The sequence below is a fragment of the Tiliqua scincoides genome, chromosome 7, assembly GCF_035046505.1.
Source record: "Tiliqua scincoides isolate rTilSci1 chromosome 7, rTilSci1.hap2, whole genome shotgun sequence".
Lineage (NCBI taxonomy): Eukaryota > Metazoa > Chordata > Lepidosauria > Squamata > Scincidae > Tiliqua > Tiliqua scincoides.
The window spans coordinates 37,579,899-37,588,647 of NC_089827.1; the positions used below are offsets into that span (position 1 = coordinate 37,579,899).

The following is an 8,749-nucleotide window of genomic DNA, read 5'->3' on the forward strand; positions in this document are numbered from 1 at the left end:
ACAGTTAGGCCTTTATTCCTCCATTTTGCTCCCATACTGCTCTGCTTCCTGACCTCTTTCTGAGTTGACTAAATGCAAAACCAGCACATGACACAAGACATATATATGTACACTAAGCCCCCTCCCTACATATTAGGTAGGTTGCAGGGGTCTGTATGGAAGTCAAACTAGCCTGTGCAATGGAGCCGTCAAAGTACATACTTTGCCTACACAAAAACACTGATGCAGCCTCCGTAACTTGGATATATAACTTAGGAAACTGTTACCCTGTACATGCCCAATCTCATCTGATCTTGGAAGCTAAGCAGGGTCAGGCCTGGTTAGTACTTGGATGGGAGACCGCCTGGGAATACTGGGTGCTGTAGGCTTATACCAAAGTCTTTCGAGACTGAAGGTTGCCAACCAGTGTACTCCAGCGAGGCTGGCCCAGGGCATTCTGCTGTCTGGGCCAAAGAATGAAATGGTGCTCCCATTACACAGAGTCAACCCCATAAAAGCCAACCATTTTTGGAAAACAAACAATTCAGAATTGTTTATTTTTCTCCCAATTCAAAAGTGCAAAGACACACTACCAACAAATGGGGATTTTTAAAAAAAATATCTTGCAAGATTTTTATTTCTTCTGAAGGAAGAGTTGCACATCATTTGATAGGCAACAGCTGATGAACAGATAGAACCAAAATCAGTAATAATATTCCCATTTGCCATTTACATTCAAGATATTCTTTGGAACCTCTTCCACGCCCATGAGCCTTGCTTTTGTCTGCAAACTGAAAAAAAAAAATTATGGAAGTAAAAATGATGTTTTGCAAGTTTTGTGAGTCACATGTAGAACGGAGTAGTTTCTTGGATCATCACTACCCTGCCATTTCTGAAAGTGCCAAGGACTTGGCTCTAGGTTTATATAGCACAAAGACAGAGGATCCTGAAAGTGGATTAGACCAGGCTATTGCCATGGAATGGAACATATAACACTGCTGGAGGCTACCGGGGAGGAGAAAGCCAAGGAGCACACACTGCTCCGGCAACCTCTCTCTCTCTCCCACGCTGCTGCCCGTCCCCCTGTTGCTCAGCTGACTTGCTCGGACACGCACAGGGCTGCCAGCAGACAGCATTAAGTCCCTGCTACAGAGAAGCTGCTGGGAGATTTCGCTGCCTCAGTAAAGGCAGCATTCCGCATCAGCTGCAACTCGCATCATCGCAAGGCTGGCCCTGTGCCAGCGGTTCCCAAACTTACCATGGTCACGGTGCCCTGCAGTCACGGCACCTTGGCCGAAAGAATTGGTTTTCTCCTTGGACTCTTTCATTTCTATTGACTTCTGCTTAGGCTTTGGATCTACTTGCCAATCCTGGCATTTGTCTGTTCCACACATTTGTGAATTGTTTTTAAACTTCTTTCCTCTCCATTTCCCCACAAGTCGGTTACGTTATCACCCGACTTCCTAAGAAGAACAAGCACATCAATTACAGCAAACTACATGCATTGAAGCTAATTTTGTTCCAGTGATGCAATCAGCTATAAGCCAGATGAAACTTTGAAGCCAACAATCCAACTCAATTAGTATAATCTAGAGCAGTGGTTGCCAAACTTTTTAGAGGCCTTAGAGGCTGCTGCCTGATTTATGAATGCCTAGGGGCGCAGCTATAATGGTGATTGGGCAGCAGTGCTCCCCCCACCACCACAAGTAGCAGATTGTTTGCACATAGCCTAATCTGCCCTGTCAGTTTCACGAACCACCAAAATTGGGTCATGACCCACCGGTGGGTCCCTGACCCACAGTTTGAGAACCACTAATCTTGAGCCATTCCAGTTGCTGGAAATTTGGCCATACACACCAATGGGAGGCAAATGACACCCTTTGTTCTGCGTTTTTAAGGCTTTTGGTTTAACAGATATGCCGTGCAATCAGAGTGTGTGGCCTGACATTGTTTCCTTTATCTGCCAGTACGCAGGATTTTCCAACACTTTTCTGACAAGTGAAGGTAGATAATATGGGTTACAAACAGTTATGGATGTAATTTTAGTTGTCTGGCAAATGACTCTTTTTCTAAGGCAGTGATGGCCAACCATTTGGACAAGTGAGCTGCCAATCAGCTTCAAGGTCTGAGTGCCAGTATGGAGTTCCTTCCACTCATTGGGTTGATGTGGGTGGAATTTGGGACCTGAACCGCAGGAGCTCATAGCAATAAAGCACTGGAGAGGCAAGTAGGAGTGACTATATATGTCATACCTAGGCCCGTGGGCCCAAGTGTTCCATACATAAAAGCATATGAGCAATCCTGCTGGCCCAAAGGACAATCTAGTCCTCCATCCTGTTTCCCACAGTGGCCTACTTTACTTTCTTGCATTTTCTCCACTGCTGCCTAGCATTGGGCCAACATTTTTATCGACCTCAAGATCTCTGTTTGTCATCAACAACAGCTCAGAGTCCATCACTATATATGTGAAATTGGGGGTAGTTTACCCCAATGTGCACCACTTTACACTTCTTGACAATGAACTGCATTTGCCATTTGGTTGTCCATTCATGATATCCTTTTGGTGCTCTTCACAATCTTCCCTGAATTTCTTTTCTTTCATCCTTCTCTGCATTTTGAAAGCAGAGAGCAGGAAAAAGAAAAACAAAAAGGAGCATAATAACAGGCAACAGGGAGATAAGCTCAAAGGAAGGGATTCCCAAAGTGTGTTGTGGAGTATCCCTGGTGGCTTCTTCTCCCGGGCACCGCCATCTTGGATCTCATGAAACTCGTTAGGTTTGGGTTCATGAGAGCCAAGATGTTGGCGCCCCGCTGAGCCTGGAAGAAAATGCTGCAGGGGCACCATGACCCCAGTAAGTTTGGAAACCACTGTTCTGAGGGGACTTGGGGGAGTAATGAGAGGAGCCATGGAGGAGATCAGGATGGTGGCCACAATGGGAAAGTTGCAGAAGGACATGGGGGAGATTGAGGATGGTGGAGAGGGTGCAGAAGAGGAGGGGCACAGAGAAGATGTGGGGAAGATTCAGAGGAGTAGGAGGACAGATGGAGGTAAAAATAACTACCAGGCACCATGTGGACTTGGCCAGAGGATCCTGATTGAATTTGTGTGATGACTGATTAGCAACTGTTACCCTGCACATGCCCGATCTCGTCTGATCTCAGAAGCTAAGCAGAGTCAGGCCTGGTTAGTACTTGGATGGGAGACCGTCTGGGAATACCAGGTGCTGTAGGCTTATACCATAGTCTTTCGACACTGAAGGTTGCCAACGAAGATGACTGAATTTATATCTTTGAGTAAGATGATTGGAGCACTGGGGAAGGTAGTTGCCCCACCAGTTCAATCAAGGTTCTCTGTTCAATGCTCCCAACTTGCATAGAAAAGGAACCCATTAGTCCAAGGCCTCCTTCTCTCTCAAAAAACATTATTTATAAAGATGGGAGGGAAATGCGAATTTCATTTTGAACTTGTCTCCCATCCAGTTGATCTATGATTTTATTTTTATTTAACAGAGAACATTATTACATTCAAGAACAAGGCTAGTAAAATTAAAGGAAAACAAGTGAAAATTAATGTGTTCTTTATTTATGTCCTACAACTAAGCATGGAGAATTAAGCATGGGTTACAGTCATTAATCTATGTCTAAGGGGGAAAAACTGATTAATAAGTGACATTTGTCTTGTTGAAAGGAACAGTTAATTGTATACTGGATGGTACACCCACTTTTCTTTTTAATAAAGAGATTGTTCTGAACTATAACAAAGAGTAAAGAACACAATGCCAAGGTCAAGCAAAGAAATCATTCAAACCTCAGAGGCTGATCGCAACAGATCATCAAGGAATTGAAAGTGTGAAGAGCAGAACAACTCAAACACAAAACACAAATCTCACATGCTGTTTGCAATAATTGCCTGATCCTTAACCTAATTAGGTTACAATGCTTGAATTTAAGTGGTGGTGATCAGCCTAACCTCTTAGGGCAGTGGTTTTCAAACTCTCCAGGAGTTTGAAAACCACTGTAAGTTCTTGCAGGGGCAGGGAGGAGGCAGCAGGGGTGCCGGGAAGGCAGCAGTGCAATCCCCAGGATCGCGACACTCAGGGGGTTGCAGGGACTTGTGTTGCAGGGACTTACCAGAGCCTCCTGCAGCCTCCCAGAACCTGTACTTCCAGTTTAGCAGAAGTGGAGCGCAGTTGCTCCACTTTCACTTCTAAAACATCGGGGAGCCCTGTGCGACCGTCTGCAGGGTTCCCTGCAACCCCGGGAGACTGCAAGAGGCTCTGGTAAGAACAGCCAAGCCCCTGCAGCCCCCTGAGCAGCACGATCCTAGGGATTGCACCGCTGCCTCCTCCCTGCCTCCTGGCTGCCACCGCCCCTTAGGGAGGCAGAGACCAGGGCCCACAGGCTGGGGCGTTGCGACGCCCCAGTTTGAAAAGCCCTGCCTTAGGGTCTGATCACAACAGCATGCCCCACTAAATCAGACTGCCTAGTTTAACATCCTGTTTCCAGGCATCTCTACAAGTTCTCAAGCAGGTCCTGATACATTTTAGCCATTTCCCTTTGAGTCTTTTCAACATATGGTAAATAGAGATATGCCTCTGGACAGAGAGGGGAGGTTCAATGTAACAAACATGGCTAATGGCCTTTGACAGACCTCCATGTATCCTCCATGTATCTGTCTAATCCAGGGTCCCCAAACCCCGGCGCACAGGCCACATCCAGCCCTCTGAAGGATTTTATCTGGTGCACATAGTTCCCCAGCCTCTCAGGGCTGAAAGTAACTCAAATGATGCACTTTTGGGTATATACCTCATTGAGCCACTAGAGGTGCTGAATGTAATGCAATGTAACTGAAAGAAATTGTTCCATTCCACTGCATTTACATCCAGCACCTCTGAATATATATATACCATGAATATATGAGATATATACCAATGCTGGGAGACCTGAAATATAAAAATAAAGTTTGTTAAATTTAAAACGGAGCAGAAACTGAGACAAAAATAATTGGTGATTTGTGTCATAGGTTGCTTGATGCTTTTTCAAAATCCATTCCCCCCTCTTCCTGTGCAAGTCAATTTTGCCCTCTGCTCCCCCTCCTTCCACTCTCATCCACTTATTGTATTCAATCACTGATTGTCCACATATGTATTATTTATTTATTTATTTTCCACCCCTCGACCCTGTGCAGATAGACAATGCGGCCCCTTGCTGAAAGGTTTAGAGACCCCTGGTCGAATCCTTTATAAGCTACCTAAGCTCATGATGACCATCGTCACCACATCTTGTTGGTGGTACATAAGGAAGAGCTGAGACTTGCATGATGACATTCATGTGGCGGGTAGCTTGAACTGGATTGCATAGAGACTTCCTCTACAAGCCGTCCCCCCAGGCTAAAGAAGCTTGAAGCTAGCTGAGTCTCTCACTTCCTCCCTTATTATATCAGCAGATAATTTTCCTTAGCAGCTGGGAGGGGAAAGACTAAGGAAAATTAGCCACTAGAGTTAACCGAATGCACTGAAACCCCAGCTGCCTTACATTGTCCCTCTAATGACAAGCTACTCAGCTAACAGTTTGTCTGCTACAGCTCCTTAGGACAGGGGTCTCCAAAACTCGGCCTGATGGCCAGTTGCGGCTCGCAGTGAGCCTCTATCTGGCCTGCGGCCAGCCTCTTGTCCCCTGAAAACCTCTGGCCCACTTGGCCAGAAATGACTGGAACTATGCTCTGGTTGTGTCTGGAGGGTGTTCAAGGGCCAGAGAGGTTGAATGAATGATCCCATTCATTCATCTATTCATTCATCTAAGTTCCGTCTCTAATTTATTTAAATAAATTTTATATTTAAATTTTTTTTTCCGGCCCTCAACACCGTGCCAGATATTTGATGCAGCCCTCTGGCCAAAAAGTTTGGAGATCCCTGCCTTAGGAGAACAGGAATGGTAAGAGTCAAGCAGTACTTTAAACTTCTCCAGTTTTAACCCGCGCTCCATTAGTCTTATTATTCTCTGCATCCATATGCTCATTTGTCTTCTCTCTCTCTGCATTTTTGAAAGCTTAAATTATCCAAGTGAGTTTTGAACAGGGAATATTGATGCCAGAATTAGGAATCTTGCTTCACTAGAATGCAGCCTCAGCACATGTAAAGTGTTGTCCAGAGAGTAAACACCAAGCTATTGTGGATTCACAAACTTAAAGACGACTAGAACAAAACTGCTTTTTCACAGTTAACAAAATTAACAGGAAGCTGTTTACTGCTGAACTGATGGTAAGTTGCACCGTCCAAATGGTTCCCCTGCTCAAAGTTTCATTTTACTCAGGCCTAAAGATTCATTTCCTGTTAATTATGCAGTGATACAATGGGTCATCTGGAGACTATTTCCAACTCAGGAAGCCCTTGCACATGTGGTTAGACCACAAGTAGTGATCTAAAGCCTTTTAAAGGAATGTACTGTTGATTCCTTCCTTGCAGCTCTACTTGCTTTGAACATCCATTGCTTGGGCCAATATTTCACAGCCTCTTTGCCACATGGTTATACATTTCAGTCCAATAACATGTGCATGCACTCAGAAGAAGTCTCACTGAGTTCAGAGAGACATCTTTCTCAAGTAAGTATCATCTGACTGCTGTCTTATCCTGTCCTTCAGAACCTGAGAGTTAGCCAGATTAGCTTTGGAATTCTTGGGACACGTCTAATGCATGTCCGGTTATACAATTGTTTTCACAATGGTGAAAAAGTCTCTCTGAAATTAAATGTGAGAATGCCCTTTCTGGCTATTCACAGAAGGATACAGCCTTGTACCAGTGGCAGCTGGTGAGGTTGGCTGTTGGTGGACCAATGCCTTTTGCTCATGCATAGCAAGCATCACGACAACAGTTGTAGTGGTTCATGTGAACAAAACACATGTACTGTTGCATTCTGCCAGGCAATAAAGTAATCTAGTTCCCTAATCTTAAACCTCTAGTAGTGATCTTTCCCAGGACCACTGTTTGGCTGGTATTACTCCAGGTGGACCCAAAGAGGTGAATCAAGGACAGGAAGGGGGAATATGATATTGATGGAGTGGCTGTGGCTGATAATCACATTCTTCCTGCCCTCAACACCCCCCCTCTCCACCCCATTCCCTGCCCTATTCTTCCCCTCCCTTTGTAGCACTCACCCACTGCCTTCCCCTCACCCGACCTCCACACCAACTTACTGGCACTGCGGCATCTTAGAAAGCCACTTGGCCACTGCCACTTGCCACTCAACCACTACTACTTACTGTTTCTGGTAGCAGTCTGATTCAATGTGACAGCCGGTAGCATTTTGCAACACCAGCAAGGCCAATGCAGTAACAGGAGGCAAGTTCTGATGGCACAGTGGCCTGTTAGGATTGGGCCTTCAGACATGAGTGAGAAGCAATGGGATTGAACAACCGAAAGAAACCCAGAATTAATTAGTCCATGACTTAGCCTAGATCAGTGTTTTTCAACCAGTGATACTTGAGGTGGTGACTGGTGGTACTTGCAGAACCCCTGGATACCAGCCACCCAGCAGTGAGACAAGGAACTCGACACAGCAAACAGCAACAGGGGGCTCCGCTTGGTGGGCAGAGCTCCAAAATATGTTTTTCCATGCTCAAAAGAGCCCTCCCTGCCACCATGATCCACTTACTGGTGTTGGTCACATGGCATCTGACCTCCCAACCCAGAAGTAACTGGCAATGATGCCATTGCCAGTTACTTCTGGTGAGACTTCAAATAGGTGGACCATGTGAAGTAGTATGGTAGAATACAAACATTGAGAAACACTGGGCTAGCTCACATAGAAATCTTCAATTACTGTAGTTGATTTAATGCAATGAAGGGAGCAATCCAGAAAGCACCCTGGGCCAGTGCAAGTCCCTTGCACTGGATGATAACTGTCACAAAAGCACCATAAAATACTTTTGCAACAACTTTAGAGGAGGGAGGCTGGCGCACATGTGCGCTGGCCTTCAGATGCCAGCCCAAGCTCTGTTGTGCCAGTGCAATGGTAAGCCCGCACTGTCATGAATATGTACTGTTTAGGCCTGGTAGCATGTAAAGCCTGAACCAAGCTAAACCAGTAACAAAGAAGTGGCTTGCAGTTCCTAGCTGCAAGGAATTTACAGCTCAATGGAAGGTGATAATGTAGCACCTAAGCAGACAGTGAGGCGCCCATGAATTTCCAGTGGGAAGGGGAAGAGCTAGGAGGACTAGCATCCAGCCCCACTTCAGGAAGATTCTGGCCCCAAGGGTCTCTGACTGGACAGTTTAAATGAGTACAGAGTCACCTCAGACCTGTTAGCCTGAGAAGTATAAGAACAAAGCCCAAGGGATGTGTCTTTGTCTTCTGGTGGAAAGGTTGTGGGTGCAACATCCTGCAGGGAGAGTCTGCCCACCAGGGCCATGTGGCCTCATAGTTAACCTGGAGGAAGAATCTACAAAAGAAAGCTGACCCAGGTGAGAGTTAGGGAATAACAGACATAGACAGTTAGCTTTGTTATTTTAATGCTGATCTGTTTCCTAGAAGTTTTATGCCTCCAGCATTTGCTGCCTTATGTAACCCTATGTATTTAATAAAGTAAAAATTCTTTTACTAAGTTGTTTCATTGTCTGTTGGGGACAAAGGTTCAGAATCCTGCCTAGCCGTTCAGCAAGCTACCAAATCCTCATTGAGGACTAGTGACTTGAGGACTGAGGCTTTAATTAAAGAAAGTGCTCAGTGCTTGCAAGGGATAGAATTAAGCCTAGAGGGTCTCAGTGTCCCTGGA

General features: G+C 45.5%; 2 pseudogenes; both read left to right on the plus strand.

Annotated features, from left to right (window-relative positions):
* The first annotated feature begins 249 nt into the window (after positions 1-249).
* On the plus strand, positions 250-368 carry LOC136657882 (5S ribosomal RNA; annotated as a pseudogene).
* Positions 369-3,095: 2,727 nt separating this feature from the next.
* On the plus strand, positions 3,096-3,212 carry LOC136657766 (5S ribosomal RNA; annotated as a pseudogene).
* Positions 3,213-8,749: the final 5,537 nt, after the last annotated feature.